We start from the raw sequence: 21369 nt of genomic DNA, 5'->3' as shown, positions 1-21369 counted from the left end.
ACATCAGGAATAATATATTATTTTAAAAAATGCTGAAAATAGTGACAAATTGCCACTGATCAGGATAAATGTTAGTAGATGGGTGGTTCGATATATGGATGGATGGATGAATGGATGGACTGTGATAAAAAAAAAAAAGCAGTGTCCCCACAAACCCACTGGCCCACTAGGAAAATGCCCAGTATCTGAGATGGCCAGTCTAGTTCGGGGCTGGATGGATCATGGACCAACTGACGAACAAATTGAGCCCATATCTGAACCACTAGGGGGCAGTAAAGGACAATAGGATATTTTGGTTAAAATGATCACTCAAGCTCTTTATCAGGAGCATTAGAATGCTTCATGATAATATAGGTTGGATAGCCTTTGAATTCCAAATGCTACAAATGTTTACATATACTTAAGTTATCAAACAGAATGGGGGACCTCAAGAAAAATCCCATGAGAAAACACTATCTATAACGTCAGAATGCATATGGTAGGAAGTGGGTAACATTAAAAATTAAACTTGCATTTGATTTAAAAAATTTAATTTGCATACTCATGCAAGATGCAGTCAAACCAGTTTAATAAATGGCCAATGAAAAACCTCGAGAACTTCACCAGTAACTCTGCGCGACTCAGGTTTTCTTTTTTGACGTAGAGTTTCTTGGTAGCTGCACCAGATTCTGGAGCTGAACTTCCGTTGCTTCAGGAGGAAGAGAGTGAGACATTAATGGGTCACAGCACGTGCTTTCGCAAGGCGTGACGTCACTGCTCAGCCTGGTGAACTGGTCCACTATCCAGATCTCAGTCTGAGGCAGTCTTACTTCACGTACGACGGCAAGCTGCCTCGAGCACATGCCCGAGAATGTAAGCCGGTGTAATGCAACAAAACGCAGACCTATCTAGTAACTGCACCGTGATGCTCTGGCTATTTCAGCCCAGAAACATTATCCAATTACACACACTAAATATACCTGGAGCAACAAGGCCACGACGCTGCACACTAAACTACAAGATGATGAGGACGATGATGGCCATCTTATCAAAGAATGCGAAATGAGGCCAGGCAGGCGGACACAGCCGTTTGCGTCGTGCTGCGTCGTGCGGAGCCGCCAGCGGCGTGTATCGGCACAGTCGCGCACAGGCTTCCTCAGGCCTGCGCGGCTAAGAGCTGAGCAGTCCAACGTGCCGCAAATCTTTAAATAGAAACTGAGTTCACTGAGCTGAGCTTGGGTGACAACTGCCCTACAAGAAAGTGTGACAGAGAGAGAGCACGTCAGAGCACAAGGGCATAAAGCAAAGGAAGGAAGAAGTGACAACAATGGTGGTGGAGAGTGTGTAATACAGGCCATTGTGCCTAGTGCGATCTGAGTGACTCCACAAAGGTGAGTCACACTTTGCCGTCCACACTGGCAATGAGCACTGAGGTACTATGGCCGTGAGTGCGAATCCATGCCTGCGTGCACAAGGACAGCCCATGGTTCTCGGATCCCCGAGACTAAGTCAGTTGTGTTGCCTCAGTGACATGAGGAGAACACGATAGCTACCTGCTACACAAGGTGCTCAGGCTCACAGATGATGAGCTGTCCCCAATCCCGACCCGGCTCTGCCCTTCAGTACATCTTACATTTATTGCCAGAGATTCGGCATTACAGCCAACGGAGGAAGACATTTGGATAGGAGAAGAGATTTGGCAGGACAGCTCCAATGTCAGTCTATGCTGTGCTGCCAAGCAAATAGCTCATGGAAGTTTTACTTACACAAAAATGTAAGGGCAGAATGAAAAATGATTGGTTCAGAGAAAACCAGTCATTGTAGAGGAGGTGAGTCCAAGACATCTGACTGAAATTACACTAGTTAGAAATTTGGTGAAGTGCAGCGAATCTTGGGCTGTGCATCGTAAAGTGTACTGAATCGTGAGCTCAGTAGGTCATAACACCACTATTACTCACTCTCACTGCAACCCGACTCTGCCCTTCAGTACATCTTATGTTTATTACTCAGTCTCACCCTGACCCGGCTTTGCTTTTCAGTACATCTTGTGTTAATTACTCACTCTGACCCCAACCCGGCTCTGCACTTCAGTACATCTTACGTTTATTACTCAGTCTCACTCAGACCTGACTCTGCCCTTCAGTACATCTTATGTTTATTACTCACTCGCACCACAACCCAGCTCTGCCCTTCAGTACATCTTATGTTTATTACTCAGTCTCACCCAGACCTGACTCTGCCCTTCAGTACATCTTACATGTATAATTCTTCCCCCTCAGCAATCACCCGCACCTTGGGAGACTTGCGCAGGACGCTGGTGTAAAACACAGCAAGTAGCACACAATAAGGAAAAAAAAATTGATGAATGAAGAAACGCAAGCTGTGATTTGGGGGTGGGGGGTGGACAGACATACCAATAGCAGAAAATGAGAACACTTCCTTATCTCACAGCCATGAATGGACGGCCTGGACCTCTTCAAACACACAGAGCTGTGCATAGCTGATGAAAACACACCCGTGCACCAGAGAGACTTTTCATTAACCTTTTCCATTTTGTCCCTTTCAGTGCTATAATGGATCGGTGTCCCATCTGGATGGCTTCCTGTCATGTGACCTGTGATTCCTGGGGTCCAGGCTGACCCTGACCTGCCCATGGGTACATTTCTAAATTACATTTAAATTACATTTTTAAAGGTAAATGCATACAGTTTCAGACAAATATAAGACTTTGTGTTATTACTGACATACCTAAAAATAAAAAAAAACAAGTGTGATGTTTAGGGTTCAAACAAAAAAGACCAAGAGGTTCCTCCACCTTTTTCAGGCTTTCCTGGTACAGCGGCTGACATCGGCTTAGGTAACATCTCACAGAGGTGTGACAGACACACAGACATACAGAAGGAAGGAAGTATTAAAGTGTGTTTTATTACATCTGAAAGGTAGCCAAACCACTCTGCAGTGACTTGTATCTGGTACAACTGAAGCTGACTGGTCAGCCGTGAGTTTATTAGTCTGAGAAAAACAGGACCTTCTCTCTAATAACTAACGGCAGTGCATTGACCTCAGTCCAAAAGATGTCACTCCTTGCTCCACAAGCGACAAACAAGCACACACAGATTTCCCTCTTGATAACGATGGGATGTGTTCACTTTTCACACCCATTTTAATGCCTTATAATGAATACCAGAGGCCAGCGGAGCACGTTCACCGCTATAACGAAGGCGGGATAGGTAGGTCAAATCCCTCCCTTACGCCCCCATCAGAGCATGACTGCTCACCAAATTTCAAATCCTCACTCTGAGCTGCCCGCTGGAGAGCAAAAACATGATCCCTGGCATGGCCTGGACTGAAATGACGACAGCACTAACCTCCAAAAATATCCCCCCCTGTTCATTTTCATTGCGAACAGTTAATGCTTCTGGAATTCAGCAGCCATTTTGACAAAGCATACTCACAAAGGGGTCTAAATCAACAGATCCCCCCCCCCCACCCCCCAAGACCACAGATAGCCCAGTAGGGTGGCATCCCTACGCCATTCACTCCATCTATGGCAGAAAGAAAAGCAAAGAGCGGCACCACTGAGTCTTCCCGCGCGGACGGGAGCTCGCTCTGAAAAGGCCTTCACGGGAGCGTTGCACAACTGAATGGACTCGCTGGGTTTCGCTTCCCTTCGGGCGGCGTGGAGTCGCACACCAGAAGCCCCCGTGGGGTGCGGCGCTCGGGGACAGGAAGCCGGTATGAGGTCTCCCCTCCACGGAGAGCCAGGCCAACCCTCACATCCATCGGCAGTTACAAAGGGCCTGGTGGCAGGTTGGGATGTGGCCAAACTACCAGCGTCGCTACCGTTGCTAAACATAGATCCTGTGGTCAAGGGACTCTCCAGACAGTTACAGAAGCTGCAGTTTCTTTGTCTTGTTTATTTTGATCGTATAAACTCCTTAGGTGGCACGTTCTAAGAAAGCTCGACACTCAGAAAACAGTATGTGACAAAGCGCACCCTCCCTTTTTATAGACAAAGTTTTAAAAAAATAATAATAAATTAAGCCCTGTAATAAGCATGTGCCCCTCCCAGTACTAGAGAGAGGCAGAAGTAGAGGGAGTATCCAGGAAGAAGGCCTTTCTGATTTATTCTGCGTATGCTGGTTGAGGTCTGGTTGCTGGTATGCTGGGAAGAACCACAGCGTTTTCTGCTGGGGTAAATACCTGGACTCATATACAGCTGAGAGCGCCTCCTACTGGGCCTCCACTGACATCGCCTCCACCAAATGACGGGAAGCACCAGTCACCTCATAGTCCACACTAGACTTCTCATTTCAGTATAAACAGTAATATCGAGGAAATCAAGCCATAATTCACCAGAATGTTTATCTAGGCCTGCTGGATGCATATGAGAATATAAAAAGGAAAGTCATTCTGAGAAACTGTAACACAAATCATCTCCAGCAATATATATTTATGTTTTTTATTTTTAATTTTTCCAGCTTTTTTTGGTCATGGCAAGCCTAAAGCAATGCGCTATTTACTTAACGCACTTGATGGTACAGCTAATTAGCCTAGCTGGAATTTGAAATTTACTTGTGTCCGGCTGATACGTGATGCTAAATTTAGGTGACTTTCATACTACATTGGAATGTTGTTTACTGCTAACCTACAGTAGTGCACTGCCACTTTCACGCAGGAAAAAAATAAATATGTACTTTCTACTATATATATATATATATATATATATATATATCATATACATGCAGAAATATTTTGTTTATTTACCTATGCATTCAAAAATTTCAGATGTGAGAGGACATAATGGCTACGGGGTCAAAGAGTACATAGAGGGAGGAACTCAAGTCGGCTGTGGTATGGGCGGGGGAGAGACCCACCATTTGGTCATACACATCAGCCAGCCAGCCATTGCATTTCAGGCACTAAACATAACTACATAACTGTACATAAAGCCCATGTGTCCTTATGCTATAAAGTGCAGGAATATACACAAAACAACCTGTAACTTCAATCTGATATATTCAGTGCAGAGTAAAATACTTTTGTACTAAATCCCACGTTGTGCACACTGGAATTTACCACATATGGGTGAAAAACCGTTGCCTGGAATAAAATGTTAGTAAATCGAATTATATATGCATATTGATATTTTTATTGTTTGGGGTTACATCATATGTTCTCATTTCTTATTTAGATCTGCCTTGACAAAGCCTAAAGAATCAGCAAAGTACTATAGTACGAATAATGGTCTTCTGAACTGCTGGCAGGGAAAAACGTGGACCGTCTGTGGGTCCCTTGGACCGGATTGGGAAACACTGACTTAACAGATTGGTGCCTAAACTCTTCCTGTTCCAGACACTGGATGAAAGGTAATTTGGTCTTACTAGCTGCACCTTCTGCTCAGCCTGCCATGCTGGTTTAGCGGCTCTCAGTTCTGGCGCCTGGCACCTGCATATCCGAGCCATTTAATCAAGGGACAGATAATTAGCTGACAATCAAGTCAGCAGGTGACAGGGCAAGCAAAGCTGTATGTCTCGATGTGGGGGAGGATCGGGTTGACAACTGCTCAACGTCAAGTGAGACCTGGAGTAACGGCCTCTGGATATGTGAAGAGCAGGTTTCAGCAGAGAATTACTGAGAAGTTCCAGAATTATTACATATATTACACATGCCTATCTGAAATTACCATGCGACTGTTTCAGTATCAGTCAGGCCAACTCCAAACAGCTTATAGCAGGTTAGTCTGACTAACAGATGAGAGTTCTGGCGGTGGCAAATACATCAAAACATTCACTGGTTCATTTTGTGAATTTTATATACAGAAAGAATGCAAGTGAAGGTAAGTTTTAAAGGTATGGGTGTGTTTGGCAGAAGTGGAGAAGCACAGATAAGCAGTGACCACTGCAATGCTGTGACAAGGCTGGAGGCAGTGAGGTCTACAGCGGGCTGATCGGATCACACCTTGTTGTGGCCATGTCCCTGGCAGGCAGAGTGCTGTTTTGCAGAGAATCCGTTTAACCACACAAGCCCCTGAGACACCTGTCCAAAGGCTGCACGTACCTCCTAGATACAATACCTCTACTCAGCTGAGGTCCAATTGAAATGATCTGAGGCTGCGCTCAGCATAAGGCTGCGCTCAAATCACGATAACGTGACTTTTGGTCAGTATGCACTCACGAATTTCCAATGCTTCATAAATGCTGCTGACAGACAGGGGAAATCGGATGTCTGATAGGTAGAGATGTCAGTTTGTGTCCAGGAGACGTGGGGAAATCCAAATTGTTGACAGTTATGTCACCAGGTGGCATGACTCTGACTTGGGCTGCTGTCAGCGATATAGCTCCTCTTCGAAGCTGAGGAATATTAACTTCAGTGTAGTTTGACATTTGTCATTTTACTTGAGTTTTTGGTCAGGTTTAACCTGTGCTCCAAGCTAACCACAACCATGTAATGGAAGATGGTAGGATGGACATACCCGTGAGAATTTCCCTCTGGAATCATTAATGTTCATCTAATCTAATTTAATCTAAATATCTCCCCCTATCAGTGGGTGTATAATAGTAATTAAGTACTGCCCGACCACCCCCACCTACAGTACTTTACAACGTCTACCCCACCAGTAACAAGATACAGAAAAAACAAGACAATCTGTGATGACTAACAACTCCCCTCCCCATACAGAAGAGAAGGAAAGTTTTCATCAACCCCACACAAACAGCCAGAGCACCATGGCATGCGTAGCCACAATTATTGAACAAGAACAAGGAGGATGAAGCCCCCAGCACTCCTACCCCCACCTCCGCCATGCCAACGCAAACACCAGAAATTAGCACAAACCCGACACACTCACTCCTTCCTCCTTCTCTTCCCCCATTCCCAGTTAATCTCGCCCTGCGGTCGGCACCGCAGTGATGCATTGGATCCGTCTGCATACCAAAATAAACAGGCTAGGTCAGTGTTTCCCAATCCGGTCCTTGGGGACGCACAGCCAGTCCACATTTTTGCTCCCTGCCAGACTGTCCTGTGGACTATCTGTGGGTCCCCGTGGACCAGACTGGGAAACACGGCGATGAAAATGGCCCATGCACTGAAGAAAGCAGCAGCATCCAGGCTAACAGAAATGACATTCGCTCTCCTTGTTTTAGGTGGGACATCAAAACATCTTCTCCACTCTCAGCGTAACTCCACCATTGCTGCCGTCATAAAGCCGTGAGCAGGTTCAGCAGACGTGTGAAGTAATCTACTGGGCCTATCAATTACAGACGCTTACACTACTTCCTCTAGATTTGCTCTCTCATTATCCAATTTCCATTCCATCTCCTGAGATTCTCATCTGAATTATGGGCTGTGCTGTTTTTTTATTTCTTCACAGCTGAGACTTTGGCATCTCTTCACCTGAGAGCTGGAAACTACAGTAAGTGAGGGTCCTGCGTTACGTTTGCAAAACCTGGATCAGATTCACAGATTTCACTGACCACAGGCCGTGCTGAAATATTTGGAGGCATATGCTGATTGTCACAAATCATATATATATATCCATTTTAGTGCTCGCGGGTGTACCGCAAGCCCTCGCTCTTGAACAAACACTGCAGCACACACTGCAAACACTGCAGCACTTCAGCAAAGAGCCGGAGATTCCAGCGATGAAGAAGCAAAATAAAAGCTAATTGTGAAAATCAAAGTTAGGGTTCCTTTCCTGCCACAATTAATGGGAGAGTTGCAAGCTTACTGAAATGGGATGAGGAGGATCCAATGACGGACGCTTAGCATCTCTGTGCCAGCAACCAGTCAGCCCACGCTACAGGAAAGGCCGGGTGGGAGGGGGTTGGGTTAAACCTCTTTCATGTCACGCAGTGTTTTCCAGATGCTCACAAGACGTGTCCACGCGGGCTATTTCACGAAGCTCCCCATATCTGTCTCAAAAACCACTTGGGGGTGGGGGGAAAGACTGGGACTGAGACGAGGTTCTGTCTCACGAATGCACTATGACTACAGTGTTATTTCCGCCACCCGTGTGCGTGTGAATGTGCGCTTGTGTGCTGGTGCGAGTGCACGGGGGGGATGGGAAGATGCGCTTAGGGAAAGCCCTGTCTGCAGGGAGTCCCGGCAGTGGCACAGAACCGCATCCTGCCAACGGGCAGCGTGCCAACACTCTCCCTTTAGCCTCTTCCCACAGTAAACGGACACAATACGCTCGGCCTGTAAAGTCATATCCAAGATCCTTACCATGTTATTTGATATGTGACATACACATAAGACTGTCTGGGGTGACAGGGTGGCACTGTGGTTAGGATTGCTGGTCACATCCCTGGGACCAGCGTTCAAGTCTCTGGCGGGGTTCTATGTGTGTGGTGTTTGCAAGTTCTCCCCGTGTTATAGTGGGGTTTCCTCCAGGTATTCTTGTGCCCCCCCCCCCCCCCAAAAAAAAAACATGCAGAAGTTAATTGGAGTTACCAAACCGCCCATAGGTGTGCTTGTGTGAGTGTGTCCTGCAATGGGTTGGCGCCCCGTCCTGGGTTGTTCCCTGCCTTGCACCCATGGCCTCTGGGAGAGGCTCCGGAACCCCCGCAACACTGAATCCCACAAGCGGTTTCAGAAAATGGATGGATAAGTGGACTTTCCTACATTTCGCTGCCGTTTTAATAGGTAAACCTACTTGTTACCCCAAACGGCCTGATCCTACAAACAGAGAATCACATGCTGCAACTGAGGTGCCAGCTGTGATGGTTCCATCATCTCAGCAACAACTGCAATCCTGGGATTTTCATGTAGTACAGTGTCTAGAGTGTCCAGAGGATGGTGTCATGCTTGTAGTCGCAAATTGTTTTAGTTATTCTTTGGAGGTGGGGGGGTGGTTCCAGCAAATTTTGAGGGCAGTTCAAACAAAAAATATATATATTTACTATCTGGCTATGTGTCTGGTTGGGAGTAAACAAATTTTTTTTGGGGGGGGAGGGGGGGTCTTGCTATGTGCCTGGATGCTGTCATAAATTAAAAGATCCAGTCAATGGCAGAGCTGAGGGTGGAAACACCTCGCTAATGAGGGGTCAGAGGTGAATGGCCAGACTCGTTAAAGCCAACAGGAAGATTACAAGTGCAAAAATGTCCTGGACCAGACGCCATAATGCAAGTTCACAGCACTTTGTTGAGTGCGTGTCTTCAATAGTTTGGGATGTTCTGTAGGTAAAAGGGGCTCCTACCCAGTACTAAGTAACACACAAACACACACACACACACACACATGTAGGGTAAACATATCCTTATGGGGACCGCTCATTCATTTCAATGGGAAAAATGCTAACACTAACTATGACAACCTTAACCCCTACCCTGCCGTAACCATAACCATAAGTAACCTAACAAAATTTTTTGCATTTTTAGTTTTTTCATAGCAGTCACCGATTTTTATAAAATAGAGTTTTCCCTTATGGGGACCAGGACACAAATATGTAACAAATAAACTGTTAAGGTGCCACCATGTGTTTTCAGAGACACCAGCCACTGGCAGACTGATGGCTAGAAAATGTCAAAGAATATTGTATTTCCTGGCTGCTTATTTCTGTTTCCTCAAACAGAACTAGATACTAGCTTCAGCACACAAGCTTTTCGCACTAGTGAGTGGGTGTAAGAAGTTTCAACAACTTGAGTTCTCTTTGTGATATATATATATATATATATATATATATATATATATATATATATAAAACTTTTGTATGCAATTATGTTCTCACTTATAACCATCAAACAGAAACTAAGATATAAATATATAAAAAAATTCATTGCACAAAAAATGGCTTAATGTCATAACCTGACTATGAAAAAATAATTCCAATTGCTTTGTCATACCACTGTGGACGAATTACAATTTGTCCTTTCCCAATCAACGGAATGGAAAACTGAATTTCATTTAAAGAATACTAAATACAATTAATGACCCACTGCAGGTGTATTATCCTCTTTCTCAATTAACCAGAGAAAACTACTTTGCCATTAGCAATTATACAATCCACAGCTTTCATTGCCAGTTTTACAACTGCAGTCAACAGCCTTCTTATGTGACTCACTGGAGTCAATACAAAGACTAAGAAGCTGTTTGGTCAATTCCACATTCACAGTCTCCAAGTCTGGCAGTGTCAGCATGGTGTAAAACAACAGCCATTGTTTCATCCCATTGTTTACTGAAACCTACACCAGGTTTCACTGGCCGGCTTCTTTTGCTTTTGTTAGCCAGAAAACCATTTCACACCTTTTGCAGAGAAACACGGGTCCCTCTTGCTGCTCTGAATAGGAGACTGTAGAGGAAACAGAAGATTAAAGGTAGTGACTAAAAAAAAAAAGAACAGTCTTGAATAAAAGGGCCCCAAAAATGTGTGGAGAGTCCACATTCCTCAGATTGTTGGAAGCACAATCACTTTTTGAACCATGGACATCCAGTGGCAACATTGCAATGAGAAGAGCTGGATGCCCAGGATGCACATTTGAGGCCAAAAGCAGGAAGGAGGATGTAAGCGAGCAGGCGGACAGCGAAAAAGCAAGATGACAGCAGAAATTACAACAGTATCTGTCTTGATTATAAAGTCATTACATGCCTTTCACTGCGTTTCAGAAGTGAAAATTCATTTCTAATAAGTCAGATTATACATAGTTCTGAGTAGTATCAAAACTTCAGTCTGGTAGTATGGTAGAACATTTCCATGTTCTCCCCACAATGTACAAGTTTACTCCAAGTGCTCCATGGAGTTACGTGAACTAGTATCTTTCAGTCGCCCCCCAGCATGTTACTGTCTACCTTGTGATGGACTGACAGCCTAAGCACCCCATGATCCTGAGCTTGATAAGTGCTTGGATGAAGGATGAACGGAAAGAGTAAGCTATTTTATTAACTGTAGTTTCGAACAGTATATAAATAGTAAAACTGGAGGTTTTAGTCACATGAAATTGGTAAGAAACCTCAATTGGTAAACAGTGAGGTCTCAGACTATCTGCCTCACTGTAAGCCAATATATCATCATAAATCAGTAACTTTTGCCTGGGAAAAAGCAAGCCATTATATCTGTTGAGATCATGATTTTCACAGGAACCCTGATAGGTTCCACAGAGAGCCATAGGCTTTCTGTACAGGAACCCTGCACATATTCCACAGGGAGCCATATGCCCTCTGCACAGGAACCCTGCACAGATACCACAGGGAGCCATAGGCTCTCTGCACCGGGACCCGGCACAGGTTCCACAGGGAGCCATAGGCTCTCTACACAAGGACCATGCACAAGTTCTACAGGGAGCCTTAGGCTCACTGCACAGGAACCCTGCATGGGATCCACAAGGATCCATAGACTCTCTGCACAGGAACCTTGCATTAACAAGCCTGTTATACTCTTCACTCTCCCTTCCTCCTACCTAATGTCTACAATCGCATTACATTCAGGTGAGAGGCGCCGGAAGGGTGTCTTTCACATCAACTCCGCCATCACACACCCACGTGCACATGCCCACAGACATGCACAAGCAGAGCCCTGATTTTTTTCTTGTGTGTGTGTGTGTGTGTCGCACAGCTGGAGTGTGTGGAGCAGGAAAACGGGGTTAGGTTTCAAATGCACGAGTAAAATAGTTAACAGATTGTCTGCTACTCTTAATGCTCGGTTCAGTCGCAGACGCGGAGGGTTTCTCTTTGTGTCCTTCGTCCTGACAAGCAAATTAACTTCACATTCCAGACAAACACACTCGCATACATAAGGAAGCATAAAATACATTCGAAAACACACACGCGCGGCTCAGAGAGTCTCGGGTTAGCAAATTTGAATATGTGGTGTGAGAGAACATCATTTCAGACAAACCAAAGGAAACACTTCTGCATATAAACACTGTGAACCAAGTCTGAATGTGTTAAAAACAAAATTCCCATTGAAAGCACAGCTACTTTGTACACTACAATACATGTGTAGATGGGTGCAGAGGTGGGAAAATGACACACTAGTACTGTTAGACCTGTGTGTGTGACTACACAAGTACTTGCCTAAAGAACAACACACACACTTCAGGTCCTTCAATAATTACCCTTAAAAAGTATTTTGAAAAATAATGGTAATAATCATGTTCAAATGAGTCCCCAAATGATTATTTTTTTTCACTTTTTTGGCAAACATAATTTTAAAAAAATATTTAAAAACATGTAACTATTTCCAGTTAAATACTATAAAAAATACATCATTACATCCCTAAGCCTACAATGTGCTTTTACAGATGCAAAATATCTTATAAATGCTGCTGGCCTGAATTTCAAATTTCTATGACTGAAAGATGTTTTGAGTTATGGTTAAATAAAGCAGGAACTTGACTCAACATTGCAGGGAATCCTGCTGAGTCAGTGAAATACTTTTGCATTAAAAAAAATGTATTTGAGACAATAAAAAGTAGGCAAGGTCTGTTCTGGACATGTCATGCAAAAAATACAGAACTAAAACTGAAGGCTATGGAAGCTGTGTGTGCGTGTGACAGCTATCTAATAATTCCTATGTTTGAAAACCACTTTTACAAACTCATTCCTATTTGGCTTGGAAACTTTCATCAAATTAAAGTATATTTGGGAAAATTAAAAAAAAACCAGACTAATTATAATATCACACCACTTAGCCAGCTAGTAATCACATGTAATGAAATTCGGTATTGTTTCTGCTAACCTGCTAATTCATTGATAGATAGCCTCCATTGTTTTTAGTTACTCCAACTAACATGTTAAATTAGTACAAGTCATGTAAAATAGTCTTTTTTCAATAATTAGGATTTCTGAAATTTGAAAAAGGTTTTTTTTTGGAGATTTTTGTATTTTATAGTCTTTAGCACGTAAAATGTATAGAGTTATATAGAGATATAATTGTTACGCTTTTGTGGGTGACTTAGTGCCATTCTGCAAAATCAAAATGATATAAATCAGCAGGGTGAAATAACCTTTGCAGTTCCCTACAAGCTAATTGCTTTGTAGTACTGCCATAAACCTATCCAAAATAGCTGCCAAACGGAAAAAAGCATGAAAATTCTCCCCCAGCATTTTGGTTTTTCTTCAGTCCACAAAAATAATAGGCTATCAGCAGTATAAGCAAGAATCAGTCGGCACGCAGTTGGTAATTCAGCTACCTTACCCACTTGCAGAATTCTTTGTGTATCATACGAATTGGCCGTTTGAATCAGAGATGCCGTTACGCCAGAAGCTAATTAAGAAATAACAGGAAAATCCACTTTAAACTCCTTTAAAGTGATTTAATAAATTTAGCTAGTTAACTAAGCAATGCAGTTTGACATTGAGTCAACAAGTTTTTTTTTCCCTTGTTAATCCACTCCATGTTAACGGCATAGCAAACTGAGACAGCTAAGTGAATTAGAGCTTGTGACTGCCAAGAACATTCATCTTTAATATGCTTCACCACTGACCCTAATCATGCATAGGCATGCATCGTTTTCTGAAATTCAAAAATATGTAGGATTTATGTGCGGATTTAAAATGATCTATAAATAACCATGTTTATTCAAAAATACACGATTGGGTTCAGATATTTTCCTTCATCTCATATTATCAATATTGTCCAGCATGCTGAATGAACTAAAATCCAGACTGAAGGACTTCTGACTGTAAAACAAACCAATGCACTAAGGATAAAACGACTAAGTACAGCATAATGGCCAGACCTTGAGGGACAAAACAAGGAGCTAACAAATCAAAAGAACATTTTCTAGTCATCTCTAGTCATTTCCTGAAACAATGTTCCCACCAGGAATGGCTGCCCAATGTTTTCACAATATTTTACATCCGCTTCCATTGACCATGAACACCTACTTTTTGTATTGCTCACACTTATACCATGCAGTTTGGTTCTTCCCCGCATTCAACAATTACGTTTAAACATTAAAACCATGGCAGTGATTTAATTTGATTTTTCCGCTAGTCTTGAGTTTCGTTCTTACTCTCCCAACCACTGGTGCATGGATCACTTCTGAAAGTCCATCACATACAAAAATGAGGACACTAAAACCACATGGCCACCGTGAACGGGAGCCGCTGCCCACGATTGGCCTGGCCGGGCCAGGGAGGGGGCATGGAGTTTGTGGCCCGTCACGTGACCGAGTCCAGCAGAGAGGGTTACAATAGACCCCCTCTCGGAGTGGAGAGGCACAGGCTGGAGCTGAACCAAAATCCCTCTACCACACACAAGCTGTGCATTGTTAGCCATTCACCGGGATCCATCCCGGGGCACTTTATCATTCAATTAGGACAGCTTTCACACCATACACCACAGAAAAGGGACCTTCAATCAAAGTGAAAACTCCACACTGGCCCTAGAGGGGACACAGAAAGGGACTCACAGTTGTCAGTCTACTTTCCTTTTTTTGTCCTGGTGTTTGAGAGGAGGAGAGAGCCTGGCCATTTCTTAGTGCCCCCCCCTCCCCTCACTATCTCTTTCTCATTCCCTTGCTTTCCCCCCCCCCCCCTCTTCTCCATGAGGTCGAACCCACCGCGAGTGTTTGTCCTAAAGACAGCGGCCGGCCACAGGGGTGAGCCGCGGGGAAAGACCGGGAAACACGCAGCGAAAGCGGGCGGGTGGAGGAGAAAGGATGGCACGACGGCGCGTTTTGTGTCAGCGCTGTACGGCTCGCGGGGGCTTTGTGTTTGTGTGTATGAGGCGGAGGGAGAAGCTTGTTTTGCGGTAAGGAAAAGGAGAGCGGAAAAGGGGGAAGGAGGAGCAGGAAAAATGTGAGGCTGTGAGCTCGAGCAACAGCGAGCGCTCACAAAACAAGCCGATGAATGAGCAAAAATAGACAACTTTATTGGGGTTTTCCTAAAGGAAATTATGCATGCATAGTTCCAAATCTTGGATGGCCTTAAAGGTAAATATGTTACCTCATGTGTAAAATGTACCTATGTAGTCGGCAACAATTTAAAATGACCCAATTCAACAAAAAATCAATACTTTGTTACTCATAAACCAACAATAAAAAGTCAAATGTAAATATATTATCAGAAATATGGATGTAAACAGAGTTGACACCATTTTCACAAAAAATGTTATGAAAACAATATTTTTAGTAGTAAAACTTTTCTAAAATTCCAATAGTTATTACACTTGTACTTATATAATGATGTCTATATTTTGAAATGATTTAGTCATTGATGACTCCTTTATGAGACAACTGCTGGATAGAAACAGGCCACATGTGAAACGGTAACAATCTGATTTTTACTAGCTTACTAATGGAAGTAAATGCCACCTCTCAAGTGCTGCTAACGGGCAGAATACAGAAGCTAACCTGTCACCTCATCCTTCCCAGCATGCACTTCTGTGCAACAAACGCATGTTCATCAGAACCTCTGCACAAGTGGAAGTCAACAAGCAGAAACACTACAGCTATAAGCAGCAGGCATTCCAGTGGATATTTTAGTAGGCAGAAGTTTATGGGTTGCCTTTAAATGCTAAATAGCATTTTGCGCTATTTAAAGTGTTTAAAGAGGCATTTCTAAATATCACAGTTTGACACAGTATTGCACAGGCACACTGCACAAAGTTTTGAAAGTAAAAAAATTTTAGTCAACAAATACTGGAGACTCAATAATGTAATCACCAATCTAGGGCCTCTCAGTCACGGTGTAGGAGAAACACTCCCCAGGAATGCAGTGAGCCCCTACTGACAGCTCAAACACTGAGTCTCTTCCCAAGCCTCCAGATAGCGATTGAACTCAAGAACGTCTCCTCTTCCTTGGCCAATCGCTCCCTCTATCAAACATACCTCCTAGTATCTTCAATGATCCAGCTATGTTCCAATGGCGGCCTAACTTTCCACTTTAATGGGTTTCCTTAGCAGTTTTGGAGAACAGGAACATGGAGAGAAAGTGACAAACCATAAAATGCTGAAGCGTGATATAAGCCAAAGCTCCACCTCACTGGGAGCGAGCCCAGGTCTTTGATGTCCATGTATGCCGGCTAGAAGCCGAACCCACCAGAATCATGGATGCTTTTTAAAAATTTGTTTTAACCATTACAGTCTGAGGTGCTGGGTGGCCAAGGTGGGTGAAAGCCGGGTGAGACTCTGCGATCGGCCCTCAGCTCTCTACACAAAGAGCCAGTCATGTGCTTACAGGCTTCCTGCAACTTTTAACTAAACATCAAAAAAATTGTACCCAGCTGTTATGTACTGCTTTCATTCTTGAAAAGCTTTATCTCTGAATTTCAAGGTTGTAATAGAATAACAATTTCTTAAAAATAAGAAGCGGTTATCCTACCGGCATGTTGTTGCTGTTATTTCAAATGTGATCAAACAGAATTCACGGTTAATAACTGAGGTTTTTCCCCGATTTAAGTACTTTGTTCAGTTCTGCATGCACAAATGAGCCAGTAAGGTTGTTAAAATTTGAAATACATCATAACTGCTTTTCTGTCCGAATCAAAATTTTCATATAGATCAATGATCAATTTGACTGAAGATGATTCACGTTACAGTTAGACACATCATACTTGCAACATACCTGCAACATGCTTATCTTGCCTGTCACGTTTTTGTGCAACGCTTGTACTCTTTCAGAATAGCTGTTTGTACATGATGAAATTTTACATTGCTACTGTTTTTGCAATAACACCCACCATCAGCAGATTCAAGTTCAATATACAAGAACACTTTTGGAAAGGTAAGATTAACTTTCAACATTTTCTTCAATTCCTGACAAAAGATATATCCACACGTAAACTTCAAATAAAAATCCATGTACAGTCAAAACATGTACACAAGATTCAAACACATTTAACACTGTTATAACACTAGCTACTATTATCAAAATCTTTAAATGACCAAATTATTCTATAATAACAATAATAATAATAATAAATTAGTATAGCATTTTTTTTACTGTAATATAGAACTTAGTGGTCATTAATATGACTAAACAGGCCATTACAACGATTTACTAATCTTTATATTTCATAATCAATATAATGAAAAATATGTACTTTCATGTGGTGTTTTCAAATGCAAACCAGTGCTATATCTTACAGAGAAATTAGTTATATTTTGTCATTGTTTTTCTTCTGGTTAAACTAATGTATCAGCAGAGAAAAACTCCATCTAGCAAACATACAAATTTGTATGAACAAATGTCATTCGGCACTTTTGATAATTTTAGGCCAAATGGTATTTTGCGTCATGCAAGCTATAAGTTCATACAACTAAAAATAACTACTTACTACCTCTTTCACAAGGTACGCAAAACACCTCACGCGATCCTGCAGATTAGTCTTCTGTTTTTCATACCACTTTTTAAAATCAGCACTTTCTGTACTCCTGAAACTAGTAAAAGCTGAAACCAGGAAAAGTGACTTCCTACCCAAACAATAACTTCAAATAAATGAGATGAGAAATGGAACAAACAGCCACTTCAGCGCATGCTCTTTTGTCCCTACGCTGTGGTCACACATTGTCCTGTTGTGAAGGACGACTGTCCCTGGATGCTGGCTTGGCTTCGCAGTTAGACAGCAGTCCCAATAAAACAGCCATGGATTTAGGTTAGTTAGAACAGACTCATGGAAGTCACTGATAAATGTCGAAATAATTACCATCCATATACTCACTGACATACAGTAAAGCACACATCAACAAACGGCCAAATGATTCATTAGCACTATTTATTACCATTTTCTTCTTGCTTTAATGTTCTTTTCAGTTTACATATAAGGAATCATTCTGTAAGAAGCAACTTTAGCGTTGCTTCAAAATTTCCAATTAAAATACTGTAATCAACACTAGGTGATTTTTTGGGCTGTTGCTGGTGTATTTTATGGACAACTATCAAATTTCTAGGAACAGTACACAAACATAACACAGTATGAAAGGCCAAAAAAGAAAAGCTTCCTTAGGTATCAATTTGCTTAAGAGGTAAGAAGTAGTGAAGATGTAATATAAGGGAATCCATGGTGTAACACAAAGCATCCGGTATCTCAGCTCCACATCCCTGTATTCATCCATTGGACGGTGGCAGCATGTGGTTCAAACATCTAGCATCCTCTCGCCATTCTAGATGCTGAACGCTGAACAGTCAGAATGCATGTGACCACACAGCCGGGCTGCGTATGAAGCGTCTGTTTCCTATCACCTCTTTATCTAGCTGCTAACAACACTTGCTCTCAGTCTCCTGGTTGCCAAGTGGAACACGCTTGGCTCCAACTTTACAAGTCCCTGGGGGAAAGTTGATTAAACTCATGTTTTGCAATTACCGGCAATAGCACATAACTGAAGGTGGCGAGGATCCGACTGAGATACAAAGCGGGCAGTCCGCACACACCTTTCCATGCGAAGCACCAGTCAATCATTTCAGCAAAATCTATTTATAAAAACACAGCCAGTAAGTCACTGGGAAAGCTCAGGATCTATGTATAAGCAGCACACTTTACTCAGCTGTAGAGCAAATTACGCAAAGCCGATGGTCATTGAACAATTAACTGGGCCCAATTTTACCTCGGTACTTTACTTTTTGGACACCAGGAGGAGCTTAACAAACTGATAGCGTTCAGCAAAGGTCCCATCCACTGTGCTTGTGAACATGTTTGGCAAATAGCTGCAAGGTACAAAAAAATCTGTACCTAGGATGAACAAATGACAACTATATTAACAAATTCAGTGGCCTCAGCTAATACATAGGATAGCCAAGAGAGTAAGAACTAGTGATAAGAGGAATTTTTAAGGAGTGTCCAGATAAAATTTTGCAAGAAGCTCCGCAACCTCTGTCCCTGATTATTGTCATTGTCCAACCAGCATATCATAAAACCACCAGGACTCAAGAAAGCAACTGATTTAATAGAAGCTGAGAATATTTGAAAGAATCCGTAACACATGAAGACTCCTATGGGAGCTTGGTTACTAACTGGTGTTTGGGCTCCACAGGGGACGTTCTTCCGATTACCCAAACTGACATTCCCTTTATAATGGTAATCAGAAAACTACCCACAGGGTTGCTGGGAATTATGGGATTTTGCAGAGGAGGAACCCCTGCTTACACTGCAAAGCATATGAGTTTATAACTGCTAGTCAGATAACTTATGAGAACAGACAATTATACTGAGGAGTCAATATGCAGAAATATAGAGAAGACATGGTTGATGTTTTATCAGTTATAGCCTATGACACGAAAGATATAGCTTAAAAACAGAGGTAAAAGTGTGCTTACACAGAAACAAAAACCTAGTTTAACTTCAAAAGAAGCTGCATCCCTTCTTCTAAATAACACGCAAGTTCCAGCACTTGTAAAATACACATACATTATGCAAAGCGCACACTTTTCTACACAAAATTTCAGCCTCAGCACTTGCAGGTTTTATTTACTCCCCTAAAATACTTCAAATGTTTAGCTTGATAATTCCTTTAGAAATCACAAAACGCCTCTGTTTATACAGAGCAAAAACTAGACAATAAGAAACAAGCTACACACTTTTGCTTTAGATAAACATTCTAAGGACACACTAAACATACTGGAATCAAGAATATAAAAGAACAGGAAAGGGAATGTAAACGAAGGCATCAGTCCTCATAAATGCCAGTTAAAGTCAAGAGAAAGAAGAATGAAAATCTTAATATGTGTTTCAGCTTCTACTGCAATGTCAAAAACAAAGGCATTGTCTCGTGACAATCTCACTTCCATTTCCTTATTTTGTAGCTCGGGGCAGTGTAAGTCCTTTACATGTTCAGGTTGTGGCTTTGGTGAAGCTTGACTATCTTTCACGTATCATGACGAAAAGTTTTAAACGGCACACTTTTGGTCTATATGGACTTTCTCTATTTTCTAATATATAAAATATTATGTATCAGATCGTATGCAAAAAGCCCCAAAGATTTGGGAATCTTGCATATGGCTGGGGAGGAAATAATTTATTTGAGATCTTAATTTCTCATAAGATTACTGTAATAATGTGTTATTGGGGGAGTTAAAGCTCAACTTGATTGAATTTTTGTATTGTGTCACAAGTATTCATGTAACTTTTTAGGCTATGAAATTAATATTGCTTTTCAAAGCAATTAACTACAGCTTTGTTACATTACTTGAATATTTCTACACGTGTATTCACTATTTATTTGTTTTTACGTTCTCTTTTCAGGGGGAATCATTTGCTAGTTACTGTTACATTTCACTTAGAACGGCTAATTGTTATCAAATTAAGAAATAAACGGGCCCTTTTAAATCAACGTCAAGTCTTTTCTAACATAAAGCAATTTTCTACAGAACAAGTCTTGTGTCGGAGGCTCCACCACGATGTCGTTTTAAAAACACTGCAACGGGAAATTACCGAAAAGCATTCACAAGAAAAGAGAATGTAAGTCTCAACACCATACAGCAAAAGAGAGACATCAGATCACAGTAAACATCAGATAAAGCCCCATCGGTAGGGACTTAGAAGCAAAGCAATTCGAAGGAAACTCATAAGCTATTCAGTCTGTAAAGGTCTATCTTTTTTCACCAAGCTAAGTGTTGCATTTTATAAAGAGCTAACAACTGCAAGAGGTAAATAACGTACAGAAAAACTTCAAAATAAATTTCCGACATAGATGCTCTTTTCAAAAACAACTTTCAAGCCAAGCAGAGACATTCTTTCCACTTTCTGCTTGTATGCTCTCTTCTCATACTAACATGCTGTACACTAGAAAATAGAAATTAATTGCTTAAAATTCCACTGTACTCGCAAAATTGAAACAGAACACCAATTTGCAGAGTAATAAATGCTGTTTACACAATGCGTTTTGTTGCCAGTTTAAATAGTTTTTAATAATATCAACAAAACTCCAGGCAATCAAGGCGATCGTGGAATTAAATATTAAATGTCCCAATGCCTGTTCATGCTTCAGCGAATTAAGAATTATAAATCTAACTCCCCGAAACGATAAACGATTTCTTAGCAATTAATATCTTATAAAATGCAACAAGCTACCGGACCACGACTGAAATATTCACAGTAATTATTAATATCATATTCAAAAACATGCACACATCAGAAAGTGCAGCCGCATTATGAAGACTTGCAAAAATTAGCAGTTACCCACCAAAAAGTTTCCAGCAACGCACTAGTCAATTTCAGAAAAAACCCCGGTAACATTCCATCCTCTGTCCGGCAAAAACCTACCGTGGAAATCCCCACAGCACCTTCCACTGTTTTTTTTATTTCGATCTGTAGTTTTATTATTTTTTACAATTTTTAAAATATTTTTTCTTTTTTCGGGGCCTGACTGGGTCTCGCTCTCGTCTGGCTGCAGCAGCAGAGTTATGGGGCGCGAGCATTGTGGGAGTGTGACGTCAGGGCACTTTCACAAACTTTTTTACATTGGTTGGCAAACTTGTTTTTTTTTTTTACTGTTGTCGTTGACATTATA

General features: G+C 41.9%; 1 protein-coding gene across 2 annotated transcripts in view; it reads right to left on the bottom strand.

Moving 5' to 3' along the window:
• The window catches only part of plagl2 (pleiomorphic adenoma gene-like 2), a 29890-nt gene extending 8631 nt beyond the window's left edge, over positions 1 to 21259 (bottom strand). The window contains exon 1 of one of the 2 annotated variants that reach the window (XM_023841169.2): positions 21043 to 21259. The gene's annotated coding sequence lies outside the window, so the exon portion shown is untranslated. The remainder of the gene's footprint in view (positions 1 to 21042) is intronic. The other variant, XM_023841168.2, reaches the window with a different exon arrangement.
• Between the last annotated feature and the right edge of the window lie 110 nt (positions 21260 to 21369).

The sequence above is a fragment of the Paramormyrops kingsleyae genome, chromosome 6, assembly GCF_048594095.1.
Source record: "Paramormyrops kingsleyae isolate MSU_618 chromosome 6, PKINGS_0.4, whole genome shotgun sequence".
Classification (NCBI taxonomy): Eukaryota; Metazoa; Chordata; class Actinopteri; order Osteoglossiformes; family Mormyridae; genus Paramormyrops; species Paramormyrops kingsleyae.
This window is presented reverse-complemented; position numbering and strand designations above follow the sequence as displayed.